This window comes from Hyperolius riggenbachi, chromosome 4, assembly GCF_040937935.1.
Source record: "Hyperolius riggenbachi isolate aHypRig1 chromosome 4, aHypRig1.pri, whole genome shotgun sequence".
Lineage (NCBI taxonomy): Eukaryota > Metazoa > Chordata > Amphibia > Anura > Hyperoliidae > Hyperolius > Hyperolius riggenbachi.
This window is the reverse complement of record NC_090649.1, coordinates 382,031,564-382,050,310: the sequence shown is the minus strand read 5'-3', so window position 1 is coordinate 382,050,310 and position 18,747 is coordinate 382,031,564. Positions and strand designations below refer to the sequence as shown.

The window sequence follows — 18,747 nt, the reverse complement described above, 5'->3', positions numbered from 1 at the left end:
CTGTTTCTGCCGTTATTAAGTCACTCTTTTCCTCTCTCTCTCTCTTTCTACAGTCCGTCCCCTGGAAATGTTTTAGGCATGCGGCGTGTCTGAGAACATCTGTCTCAAATCTCCTGGCACCCTAGACGGGAGTGATCAGATCCAGTGAGTGACGCAGCTGCCTGGGTCCAATTTTTTTTAACACTACCTACTGGCAAAGGGCCCACTGTCGGATTTAGGAATTATACGGCCATAATTCAATATATTTATCCAGAGGTATTAAGTCAACAGTTAGTGCTAACAACTTATTAGACTTTTTATTGATTGAAATATTTTCCCTGTCAGTTTAGTTTAACTTTAACTTTTAATTAAGTTACTTTTGGACTGGCATTTCTTTTAGCTATTAAAGCAAAGAAGTCAGAAGCCTTGAGGCACAGATCTTACCATGATGACTGCACAGTACCTAGTGCACAGTCACACAGCTGCTGTCTTGTTCTACTTTGTTATATGACATGGGAAATCTGTCATCGAACGAAGTAGATAATTCATTAAAGCAGTAATAACCTAAAAGTGCTTGTGTACGGACTGTGGAGGGTGACAGGTTAAGAAACCCCCCCGAGAGCAGGCGGAGTTGGGCGACAAAGGGGGCATGACCTGGTTGGGGGCTGGTGACCTCACTGCTGGACAGGATAGGGCAGTGGGGGTCACGGTGACAAATTAGGGAGGGCAGGGGACCTGGAGGGAACAACAAAAGAAAAGGAGAGGAAGCTGTACTTCCTCTTGTGATCCAGCAACAGAAGAACAACCCCTCCCACCCACCCCCCTGAAGTGGACATCATCAGTAGGAATCACGGCATATGTCGATTGTCACAGCATAACGGCGGGGCCCCTGACAAGGCCCATGTGGATGTTTTTAAGTGGAGCCGGCAGTAGTGTGTACCCATCGAGCTCTTATAACTGTGGCTGGTGGCTGGTACGGGTGCGCTGCGGCTCGTTTTATTGGGCGGCCTTTTGTCAGGGGACTCAGATGTTTTTTCCTTATTAATGTGTGTGAAAAATATTATGTAGAAGAAATAGAAGCTGATTTATATTGCAAATAAAACTTGTTGCCTCAGATGATATGTTAGGGTAATAAAAGCTGTGGCCAATTTTAAAATCCAAATGGTTGTCGCAGTCTTTTATTTACCGAAGCAAGGGGAGGTCACAGATTGCCCCCCTATCCAGGTCAAGGAGCAGTTGCTATGAGGGGATAAGAAACTGCACTACAAACACGGTACTCAGTTACTGCTGGGCAGTATGTCCTGGACTATGGAGAGGAGAAAGTGGATGATGAGTGTGAGGCTCGTAATTAAAGCACTTCCCATTCAAGGGAATGGGAAGCATGTACCATAGTTTACCGTTATTTCCACGAACGCCACGTTCTGCTTCCAATGTTTCCTGTTGCTTACCGCTGCATCTCCGCTTCCCCTTACTGCGGTGAAAAATGCCGGAAGCCGCTGAAAGCCATCAAATGCTTCTCTGCATGCTTGCAGAAAAGCATATGAACGACACATCAGCTGCAGCCTATGTGAACTGATCATAAAGCTGAATACCCACCAGAAGATTGACTGGGGAACCTATGGCAACACAACCCAATGAATGAGCGTTCCCCCGATCCATCTTCTACTGCAGGAGCACATGATGGCATACAACAGGCGCTAACAATAGTTCAAACGATCGCTGTACCTTGAGCGAGAGCCGCTGGGGATCCAAATATCTGATATAGTGTGAGGGTTGTGTTCACTGCGCGTCACAAAAGAATTGTGCAAACCTACGCATGAAGTGAAATCGAGAAACAATTGTCCGACGCAGAAAAAGTCATGTATTGCCGGAAAAACCACTGAAAAAAAATCACTTTTTGGGTACAGACCTTTAGGCTTTATACACAGTGAGGCATTCCATTGCACATATTACAAAAGCAGGAGGGGAAACATCAAATTGCGTGTTATGCATGCGGTGAAGCATACAAAATGTGCAAAGTATACTGCACTGTTATCGCGTGCATTATGCAATACAGAACTTTATGCAGGACATTATGCTGACGGATTCCACCGCACTGCTAACACGAAAATTTGAACATATCATTGTAATACAGATGACAATTGGTATGCTCCCCCTTTATCCTAACCACTTCCTAGCGACCAAGCTTGCTACACCTTTGATAATGCCATTTTAAACTTCCACATAAATCACAAATAGTTAAAAAAGTGCACTGCTTTTTGAAAAAGATTGCTTTCATCAAACCCTTTCATCAAAGTTCAGTCCACCAAACCCCGGTTCCTGTGAGTCTCTTCAGAGTCTATTCCTTGAGCTTTTGATGCACCTCAAACATAAAATGACAAGAACATCATTGTGTAGACAGAACAGAATGATTGAGTCAACCACCACACCAGGTAGGGCCAGAAAAAGAATATCTGCTTTAACAAATATATGGAATCTTATTGTGTTTTCTTTTAAAAAACTTTAGTAAAAACAAGCATATAAAACTGAAGATGTCTCCACCACAGTGCACTTCTTTAACAGTTTGTGGTATATCATTGTAATATTTAGTTTGTCTACTTCCTGCTTTCATGAAAGCACACATATTGTTAACATCCTGTGTCTACAAATGAGCTCTCTGACGTGGCAGTCAGCTGACACAGCTAAGGGATCAAATTACTACTTGTAAAAAATGCATGCGCTTGTGCGCGCTTTAGTGCGTGTTTCTGTGTGTTGCGCTGCGCTTCTTTAAAGAGACACTGAAGCGAAAAAAAAATGATGATATTATGATTTGTATGTGTAGCACAGCTAAGAAATAAAACATTAAGATCAGATACATCAGTGTAATTGTTTCCAGTACAGGAAGAGTTAAGAAACTACAGTTGTTATCTCTATGCAAAAAAGCCATTAATCTCTATGACTTTCAAAGTGTGGAGAGGGCTGTCTTCTGACTTTTATTATCTCAACTATAAGTGAACAGTTTTCTTTTTATCTGCTAGAGGAGAGGTCATTAGTTCACAGACTGCTCTGAAAGAATCATTCTGAATGCAGAGTGTTGTGTAATCTGCACATATTAGAGAATGATGCAATGTTAGAAAACACACTATATACCTGAAAATAAAAATATGAGAATATTTTCTTTGCTGCTAATCTTCTAGTAATTATTCATAGTACACAACCAATTCACTATATCATATATTTTTTTTCACTTCAGTGTCTCTTTAAGGCACGTTTTGCTTAATGTAGCAGTAGTCAATAAAGCTTTGTTTTTCTATGTAAATGTATTTTTTTTCCAAATAGAGGTAATAAACGCATGCGCTTCTATGCGCTTGTACGCGCTTCCCACTCAATGCACAGAAATGCATGCAACCCTACGTTTTTGTAACGCTGCTCAGCGCAGCGCATAGATGTGAACCAGCTACATTTAATTACATGGGAACGCACAGGGCAATGTGCTGGGAAAAGCGCACAGAAACGGCCCTGATATGAACGAGGCCTAATGCAATACAGTTGTTTATTGCAGGATTTGTATCAGCAGTAAAAAAAAATGTTTTTCTTTTAGGCTGCTTACACACCAAGACGTTACAGGCGCACTAACGTCTGTAACGCTCCCCCAACGCACAGCAATGTAACACAAGTGGGCTGTTCACACAGCCCACGTTGCGTTACATGTAACGCTGCACGTTCTGTGCAAAGTGCAGCATGCTACGGCGTTGGAGAGGCTATAGCCGCGTTAGACTGTTTGCACATGCGCAGTGGGGGGCGGAGAGGAGGCGGGGAGAGCCAGCTACAGTAGCCACGCACATGGCTACTTAATATTCACTGCACTGGCGGGCGCTGATTGGCCGGCGGGACCAAGTGATGCGGAGTGTCTCGCTCCACATCACGTAGTCCCGCTGGCCAATCAGCGCCACTCTGGGAGACATTATAGGACTCGAGCCGCCTAACGCGGCTCACTCTACCGTCGGCTCTTGCAGCACCATACGTTGTGTTAGGTGCACGTTATGCGACCTTAACGTGCCACCTAATGCAACGTCTTGGTGTGCAAGAAGCCTAAAGGTTATTCTGCTGTTGCTCATCTTTTAGAGCAGAGAAAGTTCTGAGTTCCAGTCCCCTTTAACAAAATGCACCACAATGTCCCACTGTGAACATAGCCTTAAGGTGGCCACATACCAAACAATTTTTCAATTTCTGTTCAATCAATCAGTTTTTCTGATTGATTGTAACATTGCAAAAAGCTGACCAATGTTCAACAAGTTCAATTTTTCCCCAGTTATGAAAAAGAAGATTGAAAAAAAAATAGCTTGGTTCTATTAATCAAGAAATTGACGACCTACCCTACACCATTCAATTTTCATAGAATTGGATTAGAAAAATCCGTCACTTCCGATCTTTTATCGTAAAAGAAACTTGGGAAATTTGTTTGAATTTCTCAAAAAAAAAAAGTTTTTAATTTTACTGTGCAACTAATTGTTTTTATCGAATTGCCGTAAAAATGTATTGTATTGTGTGTTGTCACATTTAGTGTTGGTTATTGGTAGTGCAGTCATCAACAGCATTGTGGGGTTACTGTACTGATAGTAGATTATGTGTGTTGCCACATTTAGTGTTAGTTATTGGTAGTGCAGTCATCAACAGCATTGTGGGGTTACTGTACTGTGCACCTGTGCTAGGGATGTACACTCAACTGGTCTCTACAATCTATCCCTGCAAAATTATTGTCTTGCACTAAAATTATGTTTTACATGTATTTTTCAATAAAAATATAACAAAAAAAAAACATGAAAATAAAAATAGCTTAAAGATGAAACAAAGCATATAAATGGTAGCTGTATTGTATGAGATCAGTTCCTCCCATTTCCTGGACAGTCACAACAACTCTATAACCCTGAAAACTGTTGAAGGAATCACATTATGGCACAACAGTATTCTGCGAGGTCCAGCTAAGCTCGCCAAGTCAACCAATTGCTGATGAATGAGCTCTATATATATCAATATATTATCGACGGGATACGGCATCCAAATTAAGTGGTTACAAAGATTGAGGCCAGTCGCACACTGCGTACAGGGACCGCACTTCCAAAAACTGGTAGTACACGGTAATCCTCGTCTGGCAGCAAGCCAAACAGGAAGTTACTCTCTCTAGCACTCACTTCCTTCCTGTGGCCGAATTGATGACGTGCGCAGAAGTGTATTGCTAAAATATGCTTCCGAGCATATTTGCTCTAATAGATTGTGGCTTAGCTTTTTATAAAAAACAAAAACAAAAAAAAAAACTTTCTAAATCTTATTTTGCTGCAGGCATTAGTAATATATTACATTATTTTAGTTGGATAGGAGAATGCATAAGGAGGATCCACCTTTTAGCAGTGGTAAAGTTGTATCAATTTCCTTGGCACCTCCATTGTTCATTACTATTTAACGTTGAAGAGGTTGGGATTTAGAAACACCAGCATCCACTCATGGTCATGGAGGAAGGTGAGTATTATTGCTCAAGTATGCCAAGGACCACAGAGCCCATCAGAATGTTGCTACAATGTCCCATAGGTCACAGTTACTCCACAGGAAATAACCATATCCACTGCATGCACACAGCTCTTTAGCCAACTGTCATCATTTGCAACTCATGGCAGGTAAAAATAGTCTGCAAAAGTAGAAACAATACAAGTTCAATAAACTGATGAACTAATTCTACATTGATGTTGTAACAATATTTCCTTTGTATTCAAAGCATCTTGTATCTGGGACATTGGCCTCAATTCACTAAGATCATACTGGAGATAATAAGGCAAGAGAAAACTTACCACCACGCATCGTTCTTGCTTTATTAAGGTGTAGAGATAAGTTTTTACTGTGAGAGAGTTATCTTATCACTTCAGACCTTAAGCCCTATCTACATGATACGATTCTTTGTGCGATTCGGTTATGATTCTATCTACGATCCGATTAAATCCGACATGTCCGATCGGGATTCGATTCGATTCAAATCGATTAGCCATTGTTTTGCAATGGCAAATCGAATTGAATCGAATCCTGATCGGACATGTCAGATTTAATCGGATCGTAAACAGAGTCGTAATCGAATCGCACAAAGAATCGTATCGTGTAGATTGGGCTTTAAGTTACCTCTTCTGTAGTTATTTTAGCATGCAGTTAATTAACAGTCTGTCTTTAACTTTAGAATTCTGTAGTTATTTTAAGGATTGAAGAGTTAACTTTAGAGATCTCACCTTAACTTAAAGACAGAAGAGGTAACTTTAGGTTTGCCTGAGGTAAAATGTTTACTGAATACTACATGCCTTATCACCATGGTGATAACTCTAGAAACGTTATTAAAGACAGGAGATAAGCTTAGTGAATTGAGGCCAATGTATGCTTGTAACAAGAAAACTGCAAACACATGACTAGAGTCATCGATAATTTAGTCATTGCTACTCTCTATCTGTGGTCACGTCTAGGCATTTGTTTGGTCAAGCTCTGGATACCTGATCTTTTTCTAGGACTAAGAACCTGGTTTCTGAAATCCCCATGTCATGTTGGCTTGTGATTCTCTGCATTACATTTTTGCAGACCTGAACTCAGAACTTCCACTCTGCTCTAAATGATAAGCAACAGCATAATAACCTTTAACCATTTACGGACAAGCATACGTATTAAAACGTAATGCTTTAGCCTATTAACGGCAACATGACGTTTTAATATGACGCGCGATCCCGCCGCCGCTCCGCACGTGTGCGCGCCGCTGCCGCCACCGTTTCCATCGGTATCCCGTGTTTAGTGATTGGGGAAGAGGACCGAGTGGTCCTCTACCCAATCGCAATGCCTGGTGTGAATGGACATGACCGCGAACAGCGGCCACCTCCATTCCAAAACAGGAAACTTGTTACAGTTAAATAAAGTGTAAAAAAAAAAAAGTGATCACTTCCTATAACCGGAGTGTTCACTAGCGCCATCTTGTGGCCAAAAAGTATATTACACACACAAACACATACATATACAGGTACATACACATTATTAATAAAATTACACTTCCAACCCCCCCCCCCCCCCCCAAAAAAAAAGAAACACTTTAAAAAAAAATAAGCTTAAAATAAATCAATAGTTGCCTTAGGGTCTCAGCTTTTTTAATCTATATTTTATTAGGGAAAATTAATTTTAATTTATTACATAGGGGCTTGTAATTATGGCCAGAACAAAAAAAACAACAGAAAAATAACACCTATACTTCAAAATAATATATTGTCGCCGTACACTGTGATAGGGACATCATTTAAACTGTTTAAACTGTTTAATAATCGGGACAACTGGGTAAATAAAATGTGTTGGTTTTATCCAAAGGAGAATGTTTAATTTTAAACTATAATGGCTGAAAACTGAGAAGAAATGTTTTTTTTCCATTATTTTTGTATTTTTCCTATTAAAACGCATTTAGAATAAAAAAAAATTCTTAGCAAAATGTACTACCCACAGAAAGCCTAATTGGTGGCGAAAAAAATGAGGTATAGATCATTTTCTTGTGATAAGTAGTAATAAAGTTATTAGGGAATAAAAGGGAGGAGCACTGACAGGTAAAAATTGCTCTGGTCCATTAGGGTGAAAACCCTTGGGGTGAACTGGTTAAACTAAAAAAAAAAAAAAATCTTTGTTACAGCTGATACAAATCCTAAAATAAATCTTCACTGTTTCTACTTCCTCATTCATGGAAGCAGACATACAGTTAACATCCTGTGCTTTCAAATGAGCTTAACTGCCATCTCTGCCGTGGCAGTCATGTGACACAGGGGAGAGAGATTACAACTTGTGATTAGACATAAATGAGGGTAAATTAAAGAGGCTAAACTCTAAATACATACAGAGTGCATTTCTCTAGGTTTTCCTTCTGTCCAAAACAGTACAGGGAAGGCTTTAGATAGCACAGAGCCTTTCCAATCTTTCTTCTAGCACTATTATTCCAGCACTGTCCTTCGGTGTAGCTATTGTTTGTTTTTTTACTTTAAATTTTATTTAAGTTTTCCAAGCCGTGAACATCAAGAACAATACAGGGTTCAAGTTAGTTTACATTTTTGCTTCCGAATATATTGATAACCAGCAAAGCAAGTATACAGTTTTTAAATGAAGTTCAATGTGCTCGATTCACAAAAGGGTGCTAACTTAGTTAGCACGCCTAAAAGCTTTTGGCGTGCTAACTAGGGTGCTAAGCAGTTAGCACGGCCAAACGTTTATTGATCATACTATGCGACGTTTTAGGCGCACCCGATGCACCGTTTTGATTGCACCCGGTGCGTTTTGCGCAGCGCGTAAACTTTGTGCACGCTAACTTAGCGCGCAAAACTTTGCGCGCCCTAAAGGGCTTTAGGCGTGCTAAGGGGCTTTTATGCGTGCTAACTAAGTTAGCACCCTTTTGTGAATCAAGCCCTATGTATATTACTCATACCTATATGAAAAAGTGCTAATTCCTGGGGAAGAGTGGAATACATATCCCACGATATATAATAGAGTGGGAATTTTTTCCCTATATTTGTTTGATTTTGAGGCACAACCACATGGTATGTCGTAGTGCACCTGTTTCTCTACACTCAGTGTAGCGATTTGACCCACCAGGTTGAAGAGCTCTTTGGAACTACTAATGCCCCAGAGTAGTTGTGAGGACAAGCGCATATCTATTGAACATGAGTGAGTCCAGACCTTACCTTTAGAAAATCTGATTTACAGGTTTGGCCAAGACGCATTTTTAGCTGAGGGAACAACTGTTACAAAGAACTTACACAGCCCACTTGAGAAATATCATCAATCAGTACCCCTTATTAGCAACCACCGCCACCTTGTGGTAAGCTGGAAAAATATACTAACTAAAATATGCTAGCAGTTGTAACTGAAGAATGATTTTATTGCAATAATAAATGTGGGTTCAAAGCCACTTTAACTAACTAATTACCATTATTTTTTGGATGCTGTGGTTTTGAGTATACACCCTATTGCAATAAATTCATAGGACAGTCTTAACACTCTGCCATAAAATAGTGTGCCAGGGGGCCATTGGTGTATTAAATTGGAAAAGATTATTTAAATATTTTTGTAAGGTTGTCAATGTGCTCATCTTGTGACATCATTGTATCATTTACTTTATAAGCAAATGGAGCAAATGCGGCATATAAGGCTGGTACATTTTGAAGATCTACAGGGAGCGGTGGGCACGGGTCATGTGAATCATTTTAGAGTTTAAACGTTTTAGAGCTGGGCACGGGTCATGTGAATCATTTTAGAGATTTTAGAGATTAAACTTTTTAGAGCCAATTGTGAAGAAATTAGAAAACAGTCAATCCTTGAGTAATAAGAGTAGTCCCTTTCTGAAGGGTTAGCAGGATAGTGTTTAAAAAAAGATACACTGGGCCTGAATCTGCTCTGAAAGTGTCCATTGCATTGTATTGCATAGCTGCTGCATTTATATATTAAAATCTATATAGTGAGCACTCCTCAGCTGAACACATACTAGAAACAGGGAGAGCTCAGTCTCAGCACTTTACTAATGTTTACGAAATATAAGGAATGTAAAAAAAAAAAAATAATAATAATGTTATCACCTCTAATCGGATGCAGCCGGACACTTTCCAGTGAAACAAGGAGCTTTCCACTTTAGTGTTTAACTGTTTGAATGCTGTTCTGCTGAAATTGTTCTGTGGTAGTAGATTTTATGCTGTAAATAATCTTTTAAATCAAAGATGAAATGCAGAGTCTCATACCACTTTAATCATTTGCCAGCAGATTACCCAGCACCCAAAATGAGCAGAGGTTTGCATGCTAGAAGTATTTTCAGTTCCTTCTAATAACAATCATACATTGCAGATTTATATAAAGAAGTATAGTTCGTTTTCATCTGTGAAGTAAACCCTTCAAGTGTTTATCTTGTCACGTACTGCTGGCATTTATACTGCATAAATGTTGTTCTACTGTATGCTCTGTAGAGTTCAACAAGCAGAAATTTAATTTCCATTTCTTAGTGTTTGCAGAACTGGACTATAAAACAAAACTAACACAATGAGGATACTGAGCTTTTAGTCATTCTATAATAGGATTGGGATGGGCAATCTCTGCATTCCAAGTCTGCGCTAAATCTGCTCATTACGCCCATCCTTGTTAGAAGGCATCCAGTTCTCTGCAATACATTTCATACAAAAATACATTTTTTTCATCTACGGTAAATCGAGATGCTTGGGGGAATTAATCTGAGCTTCCTTTATGTACAGCAGGACTTCTATATGGTCAGTGGGATTATGAGAACATGCAGATCTTGAAAATTCAGCCAGAGTAGGTCTCAACTGTTTTAAATGTGATCATTGTCTGGTCTCACCATAGGTTAAAGAGTACATCCATTTGTTTTAGCTTTCAAAGGAACAAAAGGGTGTAGGATGTGCTGAGAAAGTGATGAGATGTTTAAAAAGGGAAAAAATGATTCCTCACTTCAACCATTTACTCATTTCCTCCTCTGCATGCCAAAAAGTTAGAGAATTCAAAGAGGAATATTTTGTGGGTGACCACCAGAGTAGATATCCTGTGGAGAGCCACAGCCCTTTACAGAACACATTCACAAGTGCTATTTCTTCTCATATTCTACTGTTGATTTTCAGGCTACACACAAGAGAAGCATAGTTTAGGAACCAGATCTCACATGTAACTATCTGCTTGCAAGTTTCCTACAACCACAAACAATCACCTGATGCAGTACAGTGTACAGGTGGTTGAAAATGAACCTGCATGCGGTGCATGAGCCAGTACACAGCTGTATGTTGAAGCTGGCAAATCTGTTTAGTATTTTTCAATATTTATACATAAATACGACACAAAACATAAAGGTAGATAAAGAGAATCCAATTAAACAAATGATGTGTAAATACTAGGCTTGTTCCTTTATATACCGTATATACTCGCATATAAGCCAACCCATGTATAAGCCGAGGTATCCAATTTTCCCTCAGAAACCAGGAAAACGTGATTGACTCATATATAAGCTCCCTATTAAGTACAGCCCCCTCCACTGTAGCCTGATGTGCCCCCAGTGCAAGTCAGCCCCTCTCCCCATAGCCAGATGTGCAACAAGGATGATACAGCTGTGTCTTAAGATGCCATAGATATGAGAGACAGCGATTGCCACACAGGAAGAATCCCCTGACACATTGCTTTCACACTCCGATTCACAAGCCAGGGACACAGGTAGTCTTGAGCAGCACACTCTGCACAACATGTTGCAGGGGATGGGGGGCACGGACACAGCAGGGAGCCAGCTGGCAAGAGCAGGATCACTAGTGCATGATCCTTGTGCTCCTCTGTCAGTAACAAAACCTGCTCCACCATCCGTTCTGCTCCACTGACCCGCATATAAGCCGAGGGGGTAACTTTTAAGCACATTTTTTTGTGCTGAAAAATTTGTCTTATACACGAGTATATACAGTATTGAGAAAAATTATCTAACGTTAACTGTATATGTGTAAAAATTTGAGTCAGGTGTTTCAATCACTACGATGATAATCAGGTATCAGGTATAAGTCTGGAAGCCCCTGACTTATTTAAAAAGAGCCTGATGTGGGCAAAAAAAAAAAAAAAGTAGGCTACCTGATTCGGGGGTCCACACTGGCCCACTTTCACTTTCGTAACCTATAGGTCACGACGCTGCAAGGAGAGACTGTGTGTTTCACAGCGTGAAGGGAGGCGGGGAGTGGCAGGGGGCGTGGCCAGGGAGAGAGAGCTGCCGGTAGGTAGCCCAGGAAATCCTGCAGGAATGCCCCTGGCGGGCGTTTTGAACAGGGAATACCTCTCCCTGTTTTTACCCCCGAGATAGTCAAATATTGTTGCTAGTCTCGGGGGGACACAGAGGCATGTCATGAGGCAGAGAACATGCCTCTGTGTCCCATCTGCCCACCTCGGGTTCTCTTTAAAGCAGTGACATAAAGGACTATATGAAAGTTAAGTGGCAGCAAGACTATATGGTATCAAACCTTGCCACATAGGCAGCAAAGTCTGCTTTCATCCCTCCTGGTCCCTGGTGATTCTATAGTAATGTCATCACCTAGCCTAGTAGCAATACTGAAGCCAAGCAGCTATTAGTGAGTAAGTGTAAGGAGCACAGTAAGATTCTTATCTGACTATAGGAACTCCTCAGAGCTCAGCTCAGTAAATCTCTCGTCATCTGTACATACAGTAGGTAGTAAAGCTTCCTAGTGGGGATTGTAATGCTTAGGAGAACTCACGGAGAAGCATGTGATCAGTTTGACCAGCTGATACAGTAGAATCTCGTTATATTAAACTCTTAGTTACATAGTTACATAGTTATTTTGGTTGAAAAAAGACATACGTCCATCGAGTTCAACCATTATAAAGTACAACACCAGCCTGCTCCCTCACATATCCCTGTTGATCCAGAGGAAGGCGAAAAAACCCTTACAAGGCATGGTCCAATTAGCCCCTAAAGGGAAAAATTCCTTCCCGACTCCAGATGGCAATCAGATAAAATCCCTGGATCAACATCATTAGGCATTACCTAGTAATTGTAGCCATGGATGTCTTTCAACGCAAGGAAAGCATCTAAGCCCCCTTTAAATGCAGGTATAGAGTTTGCCATAACGACTTCCTGTGGCAATGCATTCTACATCTTAATCACTCATACTGTAAAGAACCCTTTCCTAAATAAATGGCTAAAACGTTTTTCCTCCATGCGCAGATCATGTCCTCTAGTCCTTTGAGAAGGCCTAGGGACAAAAAGCTCATCCGCCAAGCTTGTATATTGCCCTCTGATGTATTTATACATGTTAATTAGATCTCCTCTAAGGCGTCTTTTCTCTAGACTAAATAAACCCAGTTTATCTAACCTTTCTTGGTAAGTGAGACCTTCCATCCCACGTATAAATTTTGTTGCTCATCTCTGCACCTGCTCTAAAACTGCAATATCTTTTTTGTAATGTGGTGCCTAGAACTGAATTCCATATTCCAGATGTGGCCTTACTAGAGAGTTAAACAGGGGCAATATTATGCTAGCATCTTGAGTTTTTATTTCCCTTTTAATGCATCCCACAATTTTGCCAGCTACTTGGCATTGAGTATGATTATTTAACTTGTTGTCGATAAGTACTCCTAAGTCCTTCTCCAAGTTTGATGTCCCCAACTGTATCCCATTTATTTTGTATGGTGCTAGACCATTAGTACGTCCAAAATGCATGACTTTACATTTTTCAACATTGAATTTCATCTGCCATGTATGTGCCCATATAGCCATCCTATCCAGATCCTGTTGCAATATGACACTATCTTCCTGAGAGTTGATGATTCTGCACAATTTTGTATCATCTGCAAAAATAGCAACATTGCTCACTACTGCATCTACTAGATATACTCTGATATAGTAAACCACTGGCTATAGTAAATTCAGTCCTCAGGTCCCAGCAAATGTGTCTGTATAAACATACAATGTATGACCAATTCTGATATAGTAAACTTCTGATATAGTAATCTACTTTTCCTGGTCCCTTGGAGTTTACTTTAAGCCTAGCACTAGCTACATGATACCCCCTCCCTGCCGTATCCCTCCCACCCCTCTGATCGCCGCCGGCGCCTATGCCCGTCAGAAAATCCCGTTCTGAACGGGATTTCCTTGAGGGCGTCCCCCGTCGCCATGGCAACTAGCGGAGTGACGTCATCGACATCGTGACGTCACAGGGACTCCCGATCCACCCCAAAGCGCAGCCTGGTGGCGATTGGCCAGGCTGCGCACAGGGTCTGCGGGGGGGGGGCCCTCTTTCGCGTCGGGCAGCGGCGGATCGGCGGCGATCGGGTAGGACACGCAGCAAGCAAAGTGCTTGCTGCGTGTTTTAAAAAAAAGAAAATTATTAATATAGGCCCAGCAGGGCCTGAGCTGTGGCCTCCGACGTCTCTGGACGAGCCTAGCTCATCCAGAACGCTAGGGAGGTAAAGAAAGAAAACACCCATCGTATAAATATATAGTATAAATAAGTTCACCTTTAGGCGAACCAGGAACAACAATGGTGTGAACAATACCAGTCTTGAGGTCCATGACATGGGTGGGGGATCCCTCTGCAAGAAGAAGAAATATTTCTGTCTCACTCTTGCAAAGACCCTTGTCCCTGTGAAGGACTAAGGGCACAGCCCCACCTCTCCTGCAGCCAGGGAAGTGGGGATAACTACTAGAGATGGCCAGAACCTCCGATTTTCGGTTTGCGAACCGGGTTTGCGAACTTCTGCAAAAGTTTGGTTCGCGCAAACTTTCGCGAACCGCAATAGACTTCAATTGGGAGGTGAACGTTGAAAACTAGAAACACTTATGCTGGCCAGAAAAGTTATGGAAAAGATGTTTCAAGGGGTCTAACACCTGGAGGGGGGCATGGCGGAGTGGGATGGACGCTAAAAGTCCCGGGGAGAAATCTGGATTTGACGCAAAGCAGTGTTTTAAGGGCAGACATCACATTGAATGCTAAATTGCAGGCCTAAAGTGCTTTAAAACATCTTGCATGTGTATACACCAATCAGGGAGTGTAATTAGAGTACTGCTTCACACTGACACACCAAACGCACTGTGTAACACACCGCAAACAGCTGTTTGTGTAGTAACGGCCGTGCTGGACTGGTGCGCACCATGACCAGAGTGCAGGCCGTGGCGGTTTTCAAGCCCATATGGGTTGTGGTAGCTCAATGATAGAACAACAGTGACTGTCCAGCTGATCAAATTTGGTCTGTCCACAATGAAGCAACGACCATATTATCTTGGGTGTGCCCCCCCCCCCCCCCCCCCCCCCCCCCCGGAGACACTCCTATAGCCGGCGGTCATTGCTTCATTGTGATACGCAAGCCCCTTCACCGCGACAACGTATTTATCACGAAGGGGAATTGGCACATGTACATGCCTTTTGTTTTGTTGTTGCAGCTGCAGTGCAGCCAGAAAAATTAGGCAGGCATGTACACGAATGAGAAAAAATTATTATAGCGGCCGCTGCTAGTAGCGGCCTTAAAAATTCGGGAATCCACCTGGAGTCCTGGACCCTGTTGGTGGTGGCGGAGAAGGCAGTGAAGTGGCCTGCGGGCAGAGGTGCTGTGTAGGGAACGACTTAGTCTTGGGGCAGGCAGTCACAAGGCGTGCAGGCAGAGATGCTGTGTGTGGGGACTGACTTAGTCTTCAGGCGGGCAGTAGCCCTCCGGGATCCATGCCTCATTCATTTTGATAAAGGTGAGGTACTGAACACTTTTGTGACTTAGGCGACTCAGTAACAATGCCTCCAGCTGCGCAGAAGGTCCTTTCTGATAGGACGCTTGAGGCAGGGCAAGACAGAAGTTGGATGGCAAATTGGGAAAGCTCTGGCCGCAGGTCATGCCTGCGCACCCAGTATTCCAAGGGTTCATCGCTGGTCACAGTGTCTACATCCACACTTAAGGCCAGGTAGTCGGCTACCTGCCGGTCCAGGTGGATCCGGAAGTGCTAAGGCGAGGCGTTGGAATAAAGAATGTCCGCATGTCCGACATCACCATGAGATCGATGGAGTGTCCAGTCCTTGCCTGCGTGGACATGGGAGGAGAATTACTGGCAGTGGTACCTTTATTGCGTTGTGCGTGACATCACCCTTAAACACATTGTAAAGCATAGTTGCCAGCTTGTTCTGCATGTGCTGCATCCTTTCTGCCTTCAGTTGAGTTGGTAACATGTTCGCCACTTTGTGCCTATACCGAGGGTCTAGTAGCGTTACCACCCAGTACAGCTCATTCCCCTTGGGATTTTTTTATACGGGGGTCCCTCAACAGACTGGACAGCATGAAAGATGCCATCTGCACAAAGTTGGATTCAGACAGACTATCCATCTCCTCTTGCTCTTCCTCAGTGATGTCTGGTAAGTCCTCCTCCTCCCCCCAGCCACGAACAATACCACGGGAACGTTGAGCAGCACAAGCCCCTGCGGCGCCTGCTGTGGTTGTTCTTCTGCCGCTGCCTCCTCCTCCAAAGAAACACCTTCCTCATCATCCGAGTCTGACTCCTCTTCCCCACACAACTCTTCCTCCTCCTCCCCCTCTGTGCTGCCGCAGGTGTTGAGGAAAGATCTGGTTCTGATGCAAATTGATCCCACAATGCTTCCTCCCGTAATCTATTCCTCTTCACACTCCTCCACAGCTTGATCCACCACTCTACGCACAGCACGCTCCAGGAAGTAAGCGTACGGAATCAAGTCACTGATGGTGCCTTCACTGCGACTCACCGGGTTGGTCACCTCCTCAAACGGCCGCATGAGCCTGCATGCATTTCGCATGAGTGTCCAGTTGTTGGGCCAAAACATCCCCATCTCCCCAGATTGTGTCCTTCTACTGAAATTGTAGAGGTACTGGGTGACGGCTTTCTCCTGTTCTAGCAGGCAAGAGAACATAAGGGGGGTCGAATTCCAGCGAGTCGGGCAAATGCAAATGAGGTGTCTCACCGGCAACTTGTTTCTACGCTGAATCTCAGCAAAGTGTGCCATGGCCATGTAAGACCGCCTGAAATGCCCACACAACTTCCTGGCTTGCTTCAGGGCGTCCTCTAAGCCTGGGTACTTTGACACAAATCTTTGAATGACTAGATTCAGCACATGTGCCATGCAGGGTACATGTGTCCGCTTTCCCAAATTCAAAGCGGAAAGGAGATTGCTGCCGTTGTCACACACCACGTTGCCGATCTCCAGCTGGTGCGGGGTCAGCCACTGATCCACCTGTTTGTTAAGAGCAGCCAGGAGAGCTGCTCCAGTGTGACTCTCCGTTAGGAGGCAAGACATGTTTAAGATGGTGTGACACCGTCGTACCTGGCATGCAGCATAGGCTCTGGGGAGCTGGAGCTGTGTAGCTGGAGAGGAGATCGCAGCACCAGTAGAGTTGAACTGCCACTTAGCCAAGGAGGAGGAGGATGACGACAGCGAAGAGGATGTAGCAGGAGGAGAGGAGGTGGCAGGAGGCCTGCCTGCAAGCCATGGAGGTGTCACAAGTTGGTCCGCTGCACAGCCACGTACTCCCCGCTTGCCATCGGTCACCAGGTTGACCCAATGGGCTGTGTAAGTAATGTAGCGGCCCTGACCGTGCTTGGCAGACCAGGCATCTGTGGTCAGGTGGACCCTTGACCCAACGCTGTGTGCCGGAGATGACACCACTTGCCTCTCACGGTACAGTTTGGGTATCGCCTTTTTAGAGAAATAATTGCAGCGTGGCATCTGCTACTGCGGTGTCTCAATGACCAAAATTTATGGAAGGCCTCAGAGTCCACCAGCTGGTATGGTAACAGCTGGCTAGCTTACAGTTCCGCCAAGCCAGCTGTCAGACGCTGGGCAAGGGGGTGACTGGCAGAAATTGGCTTCTTCCGCTCAAAGATTTCCTTCACAGACACCTGGCTGCTGTGGGCAGAGGAGCAGGAACCACTCAAGGTCAGAGGCGGAATGGAGGAGGGTGGCTGTGAAGGTGCAAGGGAGAAAGCGGCTGAAGATGCTGCACCTGAAGGAGGAAGAGTAGGAGGAGGGTGGCTTTTCTTTTGTGTGCTGCTTTTGCTCAGGTGCTCTTCCCATTGCAGTTTGTGCCTTTTCTCCATGTGCTTTCGTAAGGCATTTGTCCCTACGTGGGTGTTGGCCTTTCCACGGCTTCATTTTTGGAGGCAGAGAGAACAGATGGCATTGCTCCGATCTGAGGCAGACACATTAAAAAATTTCCAAACCGCTGAGCCCCCTTGGGGTGATGGCACTATGGTGGCATCAGCAGCTGACGTTGAAGGGCATGTTGGCTGGCTGTACATAGGTGGCAATACATGGCGCTGGACACTGCCACCAGCTGTTTCTGACGACGACCTCCCGCTGATTCTTTCAGGAACTCGTCTCCTACTCCTCTGACTCCCCCTCTTAACTGTCCCCTTGTTCATCTCCTCTATGGGGAACATACGTAGGATCCGTATCATCGTCATCATCATAATTATCCTGCCCAGCTTCGTTTGCCTCAGACACCTCCAAAACTGCACCAACAGCAGGTACTTCATCATCCTACTCCGCACACGTTACGTCCATAGTGTAACCTAACTCAGACATATGAGGTGGTGTAACTTGCTTAGCACCTTCATCTGGTTGTAAAAATAATGGCTGTGCATCAGTGATTTCCCCACCAAATAACTCCTGCGAACTGTCAAATGTAGTGGATGCGGTACTTGGAGTAGCGCTGGTGGGTGCGGAAGATGAGGTGTTCTGTGTTAAATAGTCAACCACGTCCTGACAATCTTGGGAGTTGATGGGACGTGCCTTCTTTCCAGCACTGTACTTTGGTCCAGGGCTGCACAAAATCACATCACCACGACCTCGCACAGACCTGCCGGGTGGCCTTCCTCTGGGTTTGCCTCCACCTCTGCCTCTACCTGTTTTGTCCATATCGGGGGGGGGGGGGGGGGGGGTGAAGTGAAAGGTATGCACTGACTTGAGTAATACAATGTGCAGTCACACAGGTGCAGTTAACAGGTATACATGGAGTGGTATATAACACTCACGTAGGTAGGTGGGTGCACTGAACACAACAGGTAGGTATATGCAGTGATAGGTATTACAAATGTTCACCTGTCACACACACACAGGTACCGCGCAGGCACAGTGACACTGCATGCGCTCATGTAGGTAGGTGGGTGGGTGCACTGAAGTGAACAACAGGTAGAAGGTATATGCAGTGATGGGTATTACAATGTGCACCTGTCACACACCCATGTAGTCACTG

At 43.7% G+C, this 18,747-nt stretch overlaps 1 protein-coding gene across 1 annotated transcript in view; it reads right to left on the bottom strand.

Moving 5' to 3' along the window:
- The window catches only part of LOC137504825 (latent-transforming growth factor beta-binding protein 1-like), a 458,475-nt gene that overhangs the window by 163,906 nt on the left and 275,822 nt on the right, over nucleotides 1–18,747 (bottom strand). The window lies entirely within an intron of this gene.